At 40.6% G+C, this 16,989-nt stretch overlaps 1 long non-coding RNA gene across 4 annotated transcripts in view; it reads right to left on the reverse strand.

Annotated features, from left to right (window-relative positions):
• The window catches only part of LOC117003717, a 116,352-nt gene that overhangs the window by 61,866 nt on the left and 37,497 nt on the right, over nt 1–16,989 (reverse strand). For 3 of the 4 annotated variants that reach the window (XR_004419544.1, XR_004419542.1, XR_004419543.1), the window contains 2 exons: nt 14,262–15,925; nt 12,326–12,480 (listed from right to left, as the gene is read on the reverse strand). This is a non-coding gene — a long non-coding RNA (uncharacterized LOC117003717). The remainder of the gene's footprint in view (nt 1–12,325; nt 12,481–14,261; nt 15,926–16,989) is intronic. The other variant, XR_004419545.1, reaches the window with a different exon arrangement.

Here is a 16,989-nt window from a genome sequence, read left to right on the forward strand (position 1 = left end):
AAGATTTTGGCATTCAACAGCAGGGGACCGTGAAAGATTTTACAGCAAACCATAAATAAATGTCCAGGTTACAGTAGAAATGGAGCATTACATTTATTCAGACTGCTTTCCTTCTTGCTCTGTCAGATGAAGTTAAACCCCCAGCACTATATAATTTAGGCACACTTGTCAGCATCCAAGGCTGGCCAAGATTTACAAAGGCAATACCAAGCTCTTCAATGAGCTTTCTAATCCTGTTAGATACCTTCCAACTCAACAGGTTGAAAAGCATGTTTGCCTAATCATGCTTATTTCTCCTACAATATGTCTGAGCAAACAGTGACTCTTTACTCCAGCCCCACATCCCAGAATTTAATGCCCAGTCCCAGTGAATGCAAGGAAACATTTTATAAGAAAATGAAAAGTGATTAAACCCCGTGTCCATCCCCTCAAAACTGAGATGTGATAGCAAAGAAACTTTACACTAAATCTGCCTCGTGAACACCTCACCTAGAGATATGTAGCTCTAAGTTGGATAACACTGAAATTTAAAACACCAACAAAAAATTCAGCCTGTTGTTTCTAGGTGCCTCATCCAGGAGCAGCAGCTCTTTCTTCCCACTGGCAATCTACAGGGCAAGGTCTGGCCCTGGTGAAAGAAGTCAGCATGTACTGTAGGCTTTGTAGTGATAACCCTTAGTAAATTGGATTTACAATCTTGCACCCTTCTTCTCAGAAAAAAAGTAATGATTATATCTATTAAAAAGCAGGCTCAGAAAGCTTCCCTCTTCCCTTGCTAAGGAAAAGAAAAACCTCGGCAGCTAAAAATAAATCCAAACCTGGGGAAATGAGAAATTGAAAAAGAACAGAGAGGTGAGATATATTTAGGTTTTTGAAGATCAAAAAAGGAATAGACATGACAGGTACAGAGGTTACCACCAAAAAAACAAAAAAAACCAGCCCTGGGAGATGGAGACTGTGGGTTTAGGCACAGGAATTCAATCTGCAGCCCAAGTCTGCTTAAGCAGATATCAAGGTGGCAAAGCCCCAAATCAGAATTTCTAGCTAATAAAGCAGAGCCACCTACCAGTTTCAGGTCAAACATACACATGTAATTTTGCTAAATAGTAACAAAAATGTTCTGAAATTAATTAACAGACAAACTGGCTACAAGTCTGGCTAAAAGTATGTAGAAAAGCACATTTTTCTTCTGCTCACAAAAGTTTTGCAGTCTTTTGATTAGTCTTCTGTGGAAGGGAAAAAAGCCTTTTCATTTAAAGCTAATAACTTTCTCAAATATAATATACTACAATCTGCTTGCACTGAAATTTATGGCTAATGTTACATTTGCAATCTTGGCAAAAGGTATCTATCTAAAGATTGGAGATAAACTGCTTCTAATATTTCCTGAGATTGTTGGTTCATTTTATGCACAATCCAAACAGCTGAATTTTTAGTATAAAGGCCAACCAGTATACCATCCTTTGTCCTCAGTATTTGTATATAGTGATTAATAACTGTGCGTACCACGAGCAAATATTTGCTTTTGACTCTCAGATTTTAATTTTTTTTCTTTAACAGAGACACTTTTGTTTGTATACAGTCAGTTCCTGTCAGGCATGATAACCAACACCTCTCAGTACTCCTGTCCTGAACAAAATCAATAGATGGGTCACAGCTGTATTATGTGCAGAGGAGATGCCTTGGCACAGCCTGCTGCAGTGCATTTTCACTGCACAAAAATTCCAGCCAAGGGCAAAGAGAGATGCCTGCTCAGCTCCAGGATGATAGGAAGTCAAATGGCTCAACCCCCACTTCTGCAGCTCAGAGAAGCTGAGTGCTGAAGAAATCAAGAATTTAACATAGGAATATCTAACATGTGGTGTTCCAAAGTTGTATTTTCAGTGCTTCAATCCCTAAAAATAAAGAAGTTCACTACTGCTGTCCAGCTAAGGGCAGAATAATTTACTTGTCTACTCTTTAAAATCTCACTCAAATTCATATTATTGATGTAAAAATATCTTTACTCTAGCTGAAACCCTACAACCACATCCACATCTTTGACTACAGCCAGCCATTCACGACCTGTGTATTTTCATTCCTGAGGGATGTTCACAAGGTATTTTTCTTTTCAATTTGCCTCCATGCAGTTTGCATAGTTTTCAGTCCTGATGCAGCTCCAATGCAGCTCCCCAGTAACTGATCAGCAGGAGGCAGAGATGATTGAACCAGTCACTCATGACAACCAGCCAGGCAGGGCATGTAGCAATAATGATACACCTGGTATTGAAAGCCACACCAACAAGGCAAAACAAAGTTTGCTGACTACAATGGTGCTGTTTCATTAGCCCACTTGAAAGACCCCGGTCACTTGTTTCTTTGTAAGGGTTCCAGGTTCAGTGCTCAAGCATGGACTGTAGTAAACAACAGATACAAAACACAGCCAAAGGATGAATGAAAAGAGTACCCAGGCATTGTCTCCACAGTAGCAGGTAGGTTATTGCATATTTCAATCAAATGTCAATAACCCTCTACAAGTGTAGAGCATACACATGCATATACAGAGCAATACATACCTTGAGCTCCTATATATCTGCATAAAAATGAATAAACAGTGCCAGTAGAAAGCCATAAGATTGTCACCTTAGAAAAGTTGCATAAATCTAATATTTCAGATTGCTGAAAATAGACATTGGCTGTTTGATTCAACCATAAATCAGGATCCCCGTTAATCTGGATTTAGAGTGGCTTTCCTGTGCAGTTTTGAGAGTCTCAAAGGAATATACTGTTCACTGATTTATGTACCAGTCTTGCTGAAAAGTTGATTTACCATTGCTTTCTGCAAACAGTGAATTGCAGCTCTCTGGTTTCTCTGAATATGCAAAGCCTGTACTGTATATAAAGGTGGAAGAGTTTGACAGTTTGTAGTTAAGTAAATCACACTGATCCCAGTGTTTGCCTTGAGATTTACAGTGCATGCTATAATTTAGCCCCCCAATGCCAACCCAGAAACTACAAATACAAAAGTGTTTTGTCATATTTTTGTACACTGGATCTTCTTTCATTTGTCCATCATCTCAAAAATCACACTACCTAGCAAATTCCACTTTGAAAAGCATTACCGATGACTGACATCTAGATATGTTTCCAAAACTAATTTGACAGCAATCTCAACCAGGGTATTTCAGCTCTTGAAACAAATATTTGGCTTCAAGAAATTTCCTTTAGATTTCCAGCAATGCTTCATTACTTTAATATGAGCCACTGAATACATTGGCAATTAAAAGAGCAACAAGAACAAGCATAAACTTCAGAGCCTTCCTTTTCTGAAAGCAAAAGAAGTAGGCTAATCATAGGCATCTATACTTCAGGAAAAAGAGACCAAAAATCACAACAACAACAAAACCAACCAGTGGAGAGTAGTAGAATTCATGTTATGAATTGCAGTCAGTATTCTCCATACCCATCACTCCTGCACATTTGATAAGAACACCATAATATTTATTTCCATGAATGTGATAAAACACAATCCTATGATCAGTTACAACATTATAACAGATATTTCAGGACAAGACATCTTCTCAAAGTTGTTTAGCCAACCCATTTACCATGTTCAATATCTGCAAATACAGATTATTTGCGTACAGAGGCGATCCAGCTGCCAAAATACTGCAGATCTCAAGATAGCAGATGTTTTTCTTTCTGCTGCTCATTAATTTGGCAAACTATAACTTGACACATTCTTTATAGAGACTTTTTGTGCTTCTGGGAAGGATTGTGCACCTCATTGGTCAGCTGAATAATGAGGAAATATTATCTCCTTTGTAGAAAGTTATGCTGCCACTGTCACAATATGAAGACAGCATAATTTATAACTCTTTCTCTCCCTCCTCCTTTCATTTTGGCCTGGACACTGGGTCACATATCAAATTTCAAGCCATTTTTCATTTTAGGAGCTAATCTGTTTGGTTACTGGAGTGGAATGACAGAACACACCTGTGATCAAAGGGGAAGGTAGACGGAAAAAACATCTCCCGAGTTCATGTACATCCATTACCCTGACCTTTTTACATAGTGCTTCATATAGGTTTGGTCAATTATTAGACATTTGACAGTTACTTCCAGCACAAAGAAACTATTGAGCAAGTTTGGCATGCATTTCATTCATTATTAATTTAAACTGTCTCAAGCAATGACTTGAGAGAGGTCAAATATCTCTTGATTTAAAAAAAAAACCAAAAAAAAAAAAAAAAGTAAAAATGCTTTATGTATAAAGGAGCATATTCACATTGACAAAATCCAGAAATCATCATTCTTTAAGATGGAGCAAGACCACCCTCTGCTACCCAAACCAACAGAGTATCAGGACCTTCTTTAGTGAAGAAAATCCAGATTCAAGACCTGGCTTAAACTCATTAAGGGTTTTCAAACCCAGATTAGGCTAATTCAGCATCTTCCCCTAGGAGCAGTTTTAAGTGTCTCTTTTGTTCCAGTGAGGAACAAAGAAAACCAAATTTTGAGCACTGCAGTTTTTCCACAGAGATAGAACTTTTCTCACTCAGTCACTTTTAATTATCTTCACTCAGATCATGAGAGCATTGACACATGATGGGATTGCAAGGATTACAAGACAAAGCGAAGGGCCACGATCCCAGCCCCACAACTGCCTCAGCACTGCAAGGAGGGACAGAGCTGCTGGCACCACTTTAATGAATGTTTCCCTTACGGCTTATGGATTTCTAAACCAATCTTGGGATTTCATTCTCTTTTTTTTCCAAGCTCTGTCTTGACCAGGGAGCATTCTCAAACTAGGAAGGGGAGGAAAAATGGTGTAGAAGGAATCACATCTGAGCAGACTGTGAAGAACTTGGTTATCAGTTCATCTCTGGTACACGTTGCTGATTCTGTCCTCTGTTTAATACCTGGGTGATGTTCCCCTAATTGGTTTTCTGGATCAGTAGAAAATAATAAATAATAAAAAATAAAGCCAATTCTAGATGCTTATTTGCTTCCTTCCTTCATTCAGTTGGGAGTTGGAAATAGATGATCTTTAAGGTACCTTCCAACACAAACCTATGATTCCATGATTCATTTGAAATAATAAATGATTTGTTGTACATTCTTTCATTGCTACAGAGGCAACTACAGTGAAGCAGAAGGTATTGTGAATTCAGTTAATGTCAAAAGTTTGGTAAATTCTTTCAAGGGAGACAAATGGGTGGCCTGCTCGTGTGACCCACTACAAAAACATGAACAACAAAAATCATAGAAATAAAAATGAGGAACTGCCTTCTTTCCTTCTCTCCATCCACCCCATGTAAATATTTCCCACAGCTAAGTAATGTAAAAATCATCTAGAAAATAAAGGATTTTGAAAACTGCCATTAGATCAAAATTTTTTAAAAAATTAAAATCACTTTTACATCAGTTTTTATTAAAATCATTCAAAATGCAAGATATCTATCCAGAAGAAGCAGGAAAGTGCAAACACATTATTTTGTAATTGTTGATTTTCCTGGAAAGCCTTCCATTGTTACAAGGCACATTTTCATTGTTTCATAGATAATGGAACCATCTTCTCCCCTCTTGGTAAGATTTTTCCTCACTGGTATGAGAGTCCCCATCTCTCTTCCCCTGAAGGATGAATACTAAAACACATCCATCATTTTCTCTATAGGATTCCAAAAACAGGTGTTAGAAAATTTAGAGACACTCATTGCAAAATCATTATACCATCTTTACAAGTAGAAAACATGATCTTCCAAATGCCATCCTATTCCTGTAGCATGAGACACTGGCACACAGCACAAAACCAGCTACAGCACAAAACCAGCAAGCCAAATAAAACGGCACTCCCAGTAATAAACAGTGTGCCAAAAACAAACTTGTCTCATTGTGGGAAATAGCTACCACTCTACAGCTAAGGACAAGGTAGGTTTGTTCCACCACCCTCCCACATGCCACAGGAATATTTTCTCTTAAACAGCATGGAAGGCACCAACATAGAGCATCCAAAATTCTCAGTTGCCCTCTCTCACTGATCTGGAGAGTAGTGGAGCCCAAGCATCACACAACTCATACTGTACCTCCAGATTCAGGACTGGATTCTCCCCAAGCACACTCATGGGATTCCATGACTTTACAGACAAGGGGAAAAAATAAATTTTAGTCTGCTTTTTTTGTGAGCTAGAAAAAAATTCCCTGAACATCCCCTTGGCAATAAGGTCAATGCATTTTGGAGAGTGCTTTTTGCAATGGCAGAGGTGTCTGTTAACTGACAGAAGTTTATGCAAAATGAAAAATTTGCATACTTTGAAAGTACATTAATCAAATACCTGCAAAAAACAAGAAAAAAGAAGAAAACCAAAAGAAAATAAAGATTCTTTTGTGGAAACATTTTAGTTAATCAATTTCCATTTTCATATGCTCTTCTTTTATCTACTTCTAGCTAAAATCAGAAAAAAAATAACATAACTTGTCATTCTTTCAATACCTTCACTTGTTCAAAGTTAGGAAGCTTAGTCAAACCCTTGAGCAATTCTGAATAGAAAGAAAGAACAGTTGAGCTCTCATCTCAGATTTTGCTGGGAAAAGCATCCCAGCTTGTCAAACTCAAATTTATCAGTTTTAAGTTTGAAATTTACCCATTTCAACTGTAACAGGTATCTGTGTGTGAAAATAAAAGGTGGAAAGCAAAAAAGGGGAGAAGGGAAACCACTTAACTCCTCAGAAAGGAGGATAAAACATACTCACAAATGCCATGAATCTATCACCCATAAACTCTGTAATTACAAAACCAAAGAGCACGAAGATGATAAACAAAGAACACGTGCTCCAAAAGCTGTGATAGCCTTCTAGTAGGCTAGGGCTCACCATTGTTAAAGTTTTCCACTCAGCTTCATTCAGCATGGATTCAACCAGAAGCCAGGGAAGGACAATTGTGCCCAAGGCATTTTGTCTTTTGCTAAATGCAGAGCTTTGTTTTCACAAATAGCCATTTTCCAGCAATATGTTTTCACAGGGAAAACCCTCAAAAATATGTTCTTAAAAAAAACCCACCAGCCTCCAGATCAGAAACCTAGATTAAATAATTTGAAGACATTTCTAAGAAACATCTGTTTCTTCCACATGAGTTTCCAAGTCTGTCCTCATCTACTCCTTCTCAATCTTCTATAGTTCTGTTGTTTTCTTTTCTTGTTAATGAGCTACAAAAATCCCTGTCTCTGCAGCTACAAAAGGATTGCAAAGGTAAAGTGGTCTTGCTGATGGAGGGGCTGTAAATGGGAATGCATGCAACTCACCTTGTGGCTTGTTTTAAGAGCAGAAAGTAGAAACATTCGCATTTCTAATGATGGCACTATTCATAGGCACTGAAACACTACAGCAACACCTGTAGAGAGACTTGAGCTTGTTCTGCTTGTAGTCCCAAGCTGACAAGAAATCCACAGCTGTGGTTAGCAGGGCACCAAGCCCAGGCTAATAAAGCTCAGCTGAGAGCAGGGCATGTTAGTTTAGGCATGGTGCCACACTGGTTTGTTCGATGGCTTCCAGTCAGCTCAGAGTATGCTCGCACCTCCTTGTGAGAGACAGTATGGCCTCTGCTTTAGACAGATACAGAGACTTAACATAGGAGCTCAAAGTCTTCAGTTTTGTGGACACACACAGTAGTTAGAAAGGCGTCTGCAAGCAGATGTTCTAAGCTCTGCTTGATGAGTTACACGCATTCTGGGTTCAACACCCGGACCCAACAGGTGCTACTTCCCATGGAGATGTAGAAAACTAAAAATGTTCAGCCAGACAAAGATTTGGGGCTAATTAAAAGCCAAAATATTTCGGCATGCATTTCACAAAAGTGATCTACTATTTCAGGCTGCTGAATGGAAACAAAAGATATTAGCTAGGAAAAGCCACTAGTGGGTCTCATGAGATCCTTGTGTGGTACACTGAGGAAGCTCATTGAGGTGTTCATGCTCTGAAATCTTGTATGCAATGATGTAATGTGGTGTTATGATATGCTTGTGACATGTTTACAGCTGACCTCTCTAATATGGTGTTTTAGAGGAGAGAGGGCTGAAGTTGAGATGAGGAATGGAAACTGAGAAAACACCTGTCACCATTCACCCTTTGGAGGTTAATACCCCTTGTCTGAAGTACTCAACTCTAGTTCAAAAGAATGATTAATATCCTGCCGTGTTTTTGATAGGAGTAAGAGCTGCCTCCAGAGCTGCCATGATACTATTCACTATTTAAATTGCTATTGCTCTTCTGAAATCTTCTTAGATTTCAGAAACTTTCTCAGACAGAAACCTGCAAAGCGCAAGACAGATAAAAATTGATATGAGTATCTAAATTATTTTTGTTATCGTTGTCTGCTTTGGATAATTTTCTTTTATGGCAATCTGGTTTATGGCCTCTAGAAAACACAGGATCTTTCATCTTTTTCTTCCAAAACAAAATTAACAGCAAGGGATTACAATGTCTGTAAATTAACACAACTGCTCACATTTCACTGCCAAGGAAAAAGGCTGGTTCATTCTTTACTGTCAGGTCTCTCACACCTCTCACCTGTGGAAGAAGAGCAAAGAAAAACTACAAGACTCACTGGATCTCTGAGGCAGCTGTCAAGTGAGCAGGTGTCTCCAAATTGATGCACTTTGAGCTGTCTGCTGACATCTGTATGGCAGTCTGGGAATCTGAATGTTGTAATAATGCAAGGCAGACTACTGAGAAAGGAGTCTGTTTTGCCTGCACCTGGTTTGATGGATGCAGTCTCACAACTCTCAGACTAATTCCCACTGTATGTGCATGGACAATATCTACAGAGGAATGCACTGCACATGTGACTACACCCCCAAATTGGGATGTGGGAGCTGCCACAGGCTCCTGAGCCTCTTAAAGGCTCCTGAAAAGGTGCAAATTCACCGAGCTCCCTCCTCTCCTCCCCTCAGTAAAGTGCAAAGCAAAGCCACACAAGTGCTCCCCATACCTGCAGTTTTAGGGGGAAAAGTATATTGTGTGTGCACACAACAGGTGTTAAATATATATGTTATGATTTATTGTCACAACATGTGAATACTGCACAAGATTTAGAAACCATCTCAGAATGAATTCCCAAAGCCATTAACTGTGAAACTCTTCACACCTGCCAAGTCCAGACCCCCAAACTAATTCATAAGCATTCAGCAACTTCCCTCTTCCCCTGGGGACTTACTGTTATTTTAGCATTAACTTCGCTGCCTACATGAGTATGATTGAGATCAATCTGTGTGATTCTCACAAAAAATTTGGTTAAGAAGGGGCATAGACTTCTTATCTGGCATCAATCAAATGTCAAAAATGAGATTTCTGTGACATTTACACAACGCCCCAGATTGAGAGATATTAATGGGATTTGAAAAGCAAAGACTTTGTTGGTTTTTTTCTAATTTCACTAAGGTAAAGGTATGTTTGCACCACCCAAAGCTGGAGTGACAGCCTTGTGCTGGACTTTGCTTGCTTACATTCTTCCCATGCCATATCCCTGCCTAATAAAAATAGGCAGGTCTTAGCCCTGGTCTCATGTACACTCATTTTCCCCGTGTAGTTGTGCTAGTCAAGATTTTTTTTTACTGTCAAGTGAAAGCAGAAATGGATTCCATCTCTATTTTTCATATTTAAAAGAAGGGTGGAGAAAGGGAGTGTCTTGAACAACACCAAAAGCTCCAGACCAAGTTCTAACCTGATAATTTATGCCAGTTATAAAAAGATTAAAATAAAACAAAATGAAGCAAGTAAAACAACATACAAAAAACCCCAACAGATGGATTTGTATTTCATGTTTAAGGTCTGATTGTAGTGGTCTTCCTCATGAGGAAAAAGGAAAAAAAATCCGTGAAATTTCCATTATAAAACATTTCACGTCGGCAAAGTTCATACCTTCCTGTCATCCAATTTTCTCCTTTACAAATTACGAACTTTAAAATTTTGGTAGAAAATAGGTAAAAATTAATTTTACCCTAGCCCTGAACTAAATTCCTTTTTTTTTTTTTTTTTTTTTTTTTAGTGGTTATATTTGTTAAAAAAAACCAATATCCACAAACATACAAATTTTTGGTTACAGAGAACCAATTTTTGAATTTTGCCTACAATTCTGGAAGAAAGGACTGAAGCATGGAGACCTTTACTCCTTTGTAAACCTGTTTAATAGTCCCAAATATCAATGTACTTACTTCTACTAATTATGATACAGACAATTGAATTCTCACAGTCCTCTTTCAGTTCTGATATTTACAAGGAGCTAGAGGACTGATTTTATATACTGCAGATCCAAAAATTACTTTTGGACTTAACACAGTAATTTAAATGCCAAGATTTTAAAGGCCTCACAAATGTCTTGGATTTGTAGTTCATGAAAAGCTTCATTCTTTGAAAGAGTCTCTGAACAGTCTTGCCAGGGAAGTGGTGGTAAAATGGTTTTAGCACTTCTGTGAAAACTGTAGCACAGATGATTAGAGATTATAATACACAGAAGGCCCTGGAAAGTACATTAGATATTAACAACACTTGGAAGCTTAACTAGAAGCTGGTCAAAGAAACCCAACACAAATCCCTCTTTTCTTTTTCTTTCCCACCATAATTCAGTTGTTTCACACACACAAAACATAAAAAAAATGAGAATGAAAATACTTAGTTCCAATGTGGCTGTTGTGTTGCCTCAAAGAAGATTAAGTCGATCTGGTTAACATCACTCATATGACAGAATAATAATTTAATGTCATGAGGCTCTGCCATGGCATATCCCATACTTTGAAGCCATTAAAGGCTTCAGAATTGAGGTTCAGCATTTCCTAGAAAAACACTTAATGCAGCACTGTTTCTTAAGCATAGACTGAATTTTTGTCAACTTTTTTTTTAAGCAAGTTTTTGTATGCATTTTTCCACTGACCAGTAGACAAGTCTGCATCTCCAAGGGTTGAATTTCCAGCCTTTTTGAAGACAACACATCATATCAGGGTCATATTGCTGGGCCTAAAAGGCTGTCCTTCTGAATGTGATTGGGGCCCTGCCCTGGCAAGCGTTGGAGAGTAAACTTGAAATGTCTCTTCAGGGAGCCATACAAAAATTAGGTAGTTATGAGGAGAAAGGCAGAGAACTGCGGCTATTTCAGAAACAGGCTAGAAAATAAAGGATAAGATTAAGTAATGAATTTTCTATGCAGGAGTCATCAGCTAGTGCCTTGAAGTGCTTAATAAATATGTTGTGATATCTGTGCAAAGGTGGGGAAGGACAAGCAAGAACAGCACTGACAGGAGATTTGCTTATTGATGGCTTGGTCCCAGCTAGAGCAGACTAACCATAGCATCACAGAATCATTAAGGCTGGAAAGGACCTTTAAGATCATGGAGTCCAGCTATGTTCACCACTAAACCTTGTCTCCAAGTACCATATCCGCATGCCTTTTGAACACTTCCAGGCAGGAAGACTCCATCATTTCCCTGAGCAGCCTATTTCTATCCCTGACCACCATTTGCATGAAATTTTTCCCAATATCCAATCTACACCTCCTCTGGAACAATTTGAAGCCATTTCCTCTGGTTCTGTCACTTGCTACCTGAGAGAAGAGACCGACCCTCACCTGCCCAAAACCTCCTTTCAGGCAGTTGTAGAGAGCGATGTGGATCCCTCTGAACCGCCTCTTCTCCAGCCTAAACACCCTCATCTCCCTGAGCTGCTCCCCACAGGACTTGTGCTCTAGAGCCTTCCCCAGCTCTGTTGCTCTTGGCTGGACACACTCCAGCACCTCAATGTCTTTTGTGTAGTAAAGGGCCCAAAACTGAATATAAGATTCGAGGTGCAGCCTCACCAGTGCCCAGTACAGGGTGAGAATCCCTTCCCTATTCCTGTTGGCCGCACTGTGTCTGATACAAGCAAAGATGTAATTTCTTGACTCAGAGGTCAAGAAAACCAGAAACACAATGGTAAAGACAAAAGTAAAACAGAAAAAAACCACCCTTTTGAAAAGGAAAAAAAATTAGATAGAACTTGGTCTTATATATGTGGCAGCATCTTGACAACTATTTCCGTGAAGAGAGAGTGTGAGACATGGCAGGGTGTTTGGAGAAAGCTTTTTGTCCATTGACAGCCAAGAGTGAAGGAAATGTGGAGGACTAACCACCTCAGCAAGGATGTTGCAGGATAGAGGCAGGTTTAGCCAAGAGGCAGACCTTCTCCTGTCAAGTAAGTTTATAAAGCCTGGAATCATTAACATAAGGAAGATGATGGATAGTCTGGGATTTGATGGAAGAATATAGAATATAGAATATAGAATATAGAATATAGAATATAGAATATAGAATATGGCTCCTACCAAAAACACTGGATGGGGCCTTTCTTCATTATGTTCTGGATTCTGCAGTCAGTGCAATAAAACACAGCTAAATATCCAGTGCTTCTGCAGAGACCACTGGATTAAAAGGAGGAGCACACTGGTGGAAATGCTGAGGAATAATCACGATTCAAATCCTGTGATTTGAAAAATGAACAGTTATCATTAACAGCAATACTTTTGGAAGATGGTACACCCTACCCTTTCAAGTACAAACCAATTGTTAGATACTGCAATTCAAACTATGCACAGGCAAGATCAGACTAGCTGCTTTCTGCAAAGTTCATGATCTTCCTTCAGGATCCAGCTGGTGAGTTTGCAAATGCAAAGCCTGCAAAAACAAAGTATGCTAAAGATATTTTCTCATTGCAGCAGGAGGCATAGGAAGATCTTGTGAAACAAAATCAATTTATAAAGGAAAGTAACTCAAACTCCCAAATTCTGCTTGAGCTATGTATTTTTCTATCTTTTAGCCAGCCTCCCTTTTTAATTTTCCCCAGTGCTCTGAGATGCATAATCTAATACTTCAAATTCATTGCCTTTCTGATCTACATTTATCAGGCACTTTGAAGCCAGACACAGTGACATCTTTTTAAAATTACTTGGACAAAAACAAGTGCCTGCACTTTTTTGCTACGCATATGAAAATTTGTAAGAACAAGCCATTCTCTGTTCTTTAAAATTACAGTAATTTCACGAATACAAGCCGCACCAATTTGACCAAAAGTTTGGTGGAAACCCGGAAGTGCGGCTAATATTCGAGGGCGGCTAATACATGAACAAAATTCTAAAATCTGCCAACACGGAAGTGAGAGCCCGCGGCAGCCCCAAGTCAAGCTGGAGCCCGGCCAGCCCCGGCTGAGGTGGGAAAGCCTGGCAGAGGCGGGGCCAGCAGTGTGGGGGGCGGGCGGCAGAGCCTGAGCCAGCAGGGTGGGGCAGGGCGGACAGCAGAGCCCAGGGCCAGCAGGGCGGGGGAGCCCGGGAGAACTGGGGCTAGCAGTGCAGGGGAGCATGGCAGAAGCAGGAAGGCCGGCGGGTGGGGCTGCCTGGCAGTGGGGGAAGCCCAGCAGAATCGGGCCCAGCAGCGTGGGAGAGCCGGGCGGTGCGGGGGCCTGCAGTGCCGGCCAGGGCGAGCAAACGCGGCGGCGGTGCAGACAGGAGGGGGCGGCCGGCGAGCCTGGCAGCGGCCGCCCCGCCAGTAGAGCCTGGCAGCGGCTGGCCCGCCGGCAGGACGAGCAAACGCGGCAGCGAGGCAGTGCTGACGGGAGAGGGGGGCCAGTGAGCCCGGCGGCGGTTGCAGCACCACCCGGCCGGCCCCGTCGGCAACCATGAGCGGGCCGAGCCTTCCTGGCCCCGCCCCGAGCCAGTAAAGCCCGCTATGCCGCGATCCTGTTACTAATTGGCCAATTTGTGAAAGCTGCGCACGGATTCTCACTACGAACGAAAGTGCGGCTAATATTCGGGGTGCGGCTTATCTATTGACAAAGACAGCAACATTGTCGAGGCACCGGAAGTGCGGCTTATACTCCGTGCGGCTTGTATTCGTGAAACTACTGTATCTAGAAATACCTTTGGCAAAAAAACATTTCTGTGTGTCTGAGAAGAAAATCACTTCATTTAAGAAACCATCTTTAGACAATTTAGCAAGGGCTACTTTGTGTGCCCAAATTCTTTAGAAACTATTTATCTAAGCAATAGTTGAAAATAATAATCCAACCACATGCTTTCAAAGGAAGGCAAAATTTGTAAGGCAGATAATATCTTTCAAGTCCGTATGGCTGGAGAAAGCAGACAAGTTTTCAGGCATACAAGCCTTTCCCCAGCTCATTTTTTCTCTCATCTTTATAAGCTGGTGTAATAAAATAAACCATTTACATTCCAAAATTATCACGGCTACAACACTGATACTGATACTCACAAAGCTGGAGACTGAAAAGGCACACTTCATATGGATGTAAGATGTCAGCTGAAAACTCCTATAAGCGTAGTGGCGAGTAAAAAAACTCCCATAATTTTACCAGCAAATATTTCTATAAAAGTGTGTGTGGTTGAAGTTCTACCTTAAAGAGCTTCCTGGTGAGAATGAAAACCTTACAGGGTTTTTTAGTTTTATTTCATTTTTGACTGTTGATGTTAATAGGAATGTCCTGTTCAGAGAATTTCAATGCCAAGGAAAAAAAAAAAAAAGCAGGCACAGGGGTGACTGGATGCTGTAGATTCCTCACAGTTATAAACGAAATACCGGAAAACACATCTGGGAGCCACATTGCTGAAGCTGAACAAAATGAAGCTAATGATCTCAGAGCCAAAGCAGCACTGAGACTGAAGGCAGAGAGAGCTCTGAATATGCAGTAGACCAGAAATGTGAAGCATCATGAAGCATCATCTCTCCATCTGCAGTTGAGAGATTCCAAATTTGCCAGAACTGCTTTCAGTATAAATGTATCTGATCTTGTTTACTTCTACCAGACATGCAATGAAGGGAGGCAGTAAAATGCTGGAGAAAATTGTAGCTTTGCTTCTCAGTATTCTCCTGTGCCTTTCCCAACATAATGCTAGTGCTTCTTGGGTGCCTGCCTTGCTCTTCCCATCAGAGGAAATAAATACAGGTAACAGGACCTGCTCAGTAACAACCTTCAAACCCTTGGGAAAGTCTGTTATACATGGAGGCTGAACAATTCCTACATTTCAGGGACCACGGATCCTTCATTTAGGTATGCTTGAGAGCAAACCCTAACTGAATGCTCAGAAGTGTCACCCACGAGTTTACTTTTTCCAGTGCCCCTGTGGATTGCAGGACTGCTACTCACTGTGATGTTTATCCACATATGTGTAACTGATGTCAGTGATGGAAGAAATCATCCCTCATTTGTTCTTGGAAAGTGTCTTACGTAGGTAATTTTCCTCTGCATGGGGTACTTATTTGTGCCTTCTTTTAAAAATCCAGTAAGATTGATTGTTCCTTTTATATGTGGTCTGCTCTTCCTCAAATCTCCATGTCACTCATTTCACATGTGAACAGAGCCATGAAAGGGAGACACTGAAGTTAATTCTGCATGGCTTCAGCTTAGCTGCACCCTTCACACTGACATCCCTCACAACCCTTGGTGAGGCTTATCCAGCCATGCCTCTTGCTGTATTTCTACGGTCACACAAAGAACTGCAGACCCACTGCCTGCTCCTCCCCAGCAAGCCACCAGGGCCACCAAGCTGTCTGTCCTCAGTGCCATGGGAAGGACATCAGCTGGTTAGGAAAGCAACTGGTTCTGGTGTGGTTGCCATCTCAAAAGGGCAGCTTCCATCCCTCATCTTGCAAGGAGATGAGACTTTGCAGTGCTCCACGTCTCACTGGGACAAGGCGGCTGCTCTTCCCTTGGTCTCAGTGTGCCACATCTTCCTTGTGCTTTCCAAGGAGCTCTCCAGGCATGACAGCAGGGCTTTGCTTTGCTGCGTGCAGACTGGATGTGGACACCATCTGTCTGGCCCAGCACACGCAGCACCCCTGGATCAGCACTGTCCTTCAGCAACCGGATTTCACAAGGAGCTGCCAGCTACTGTAATCCTTAAAAAACTGGAGGCTCCCTACACAAAACAAAGCACATCCAAACTGTGCAGTGAAACCCACGGATATCTACAGCTATCAATTAATTAACGGAAAAATTATTTAGCAAGGACTGTGGAAGGGACGGTAAAAACAACAAAGCAGAAGTAGATTGACTGGTTGATTTCCACCAGGTGCAAAGACAATTTTGTCAGTGTCTGCTTGTCTGCAGATTAGGATGCTGGTTTTGTTTTGTTGAGCTTTTTTTCCTTTTTGAAGTTCCCTGTGAAAGCAGCAGCTCCATAGAGCATGGCCTCTAATTTTCTTACAGACCCTCCTAGAACAATAAGGCCCCACAAACTACATTGCTGGGGAAAAAATAAGTCGCTTTAATTAAAAAAAGATTGGGGTTTTTAAAATTATTATTATTATGTTTTTAAAAAACAAATTGCCACTCCCAGGATACTTCAGTCAGCACTGCAGAAATGTAGACAAATTAGAAGCCATGAGAAACCAACGAAAATGTTAAGTAGCTGAAAATGGGGTTCGGCTGGATAAAAAAAATGGGAAGGAGTGGTTGTTGTATGTACAGTTTAGCTGAGCAGTGAGGGAGGCCATATGTTAACTGGCTACAGGCATCTGTTAGAAATAAACAGCTAGCAGAGGAATAACAAGTTAGGAGAGTAAAAGAGCAACAGTTAGACATAATGACAGCCCTAAGAAAGGCAAAATTCAGACTAAACCTCAATTTTTCTTTTTCTGTAACAGGTCCTAGGAAGTGGAATATTCCCAGGGTTCTGCATCGAAATACTTTTGCATAGTACACACAGTGTTGTCCCCTCTCAGTTTAAAGTCACTCATACTGGAGGACAAAATATTGCACTGTTAATCTCAGTAACCACCGAGAGAGTTTCAATCCATAAGCATCATCTTCCAGATAAAGGGCCTGTTGGCTGTAGGGAACGTTATTAATAAGAAAAATCACTTCAAAATATTGTCTGTTGCTTATGTAAGATAAAAACAAAAGCAAGCAAGTGGGGAATAAAACCCAAGCATTTTCCTGTTTATCAAACTGGCAAAGCTGAAGTAATTTTGTACATTTTCT

Source organism: Catharus ustulatus, chromosome 1 (assembly GCF_009819885.2).
Source record: "Catharus ustulatus isolate bCatUst1 chromosome 1, bCatUst1.pri.v2, whole genome shotgun sequence".
Taxonomy (NCBI): domain Eukaryota; kingdom Metazoa; phylum Chordata; class Aves; order Passeriformes; family Turdidae; genus Catharus; species Catharus ustulatus.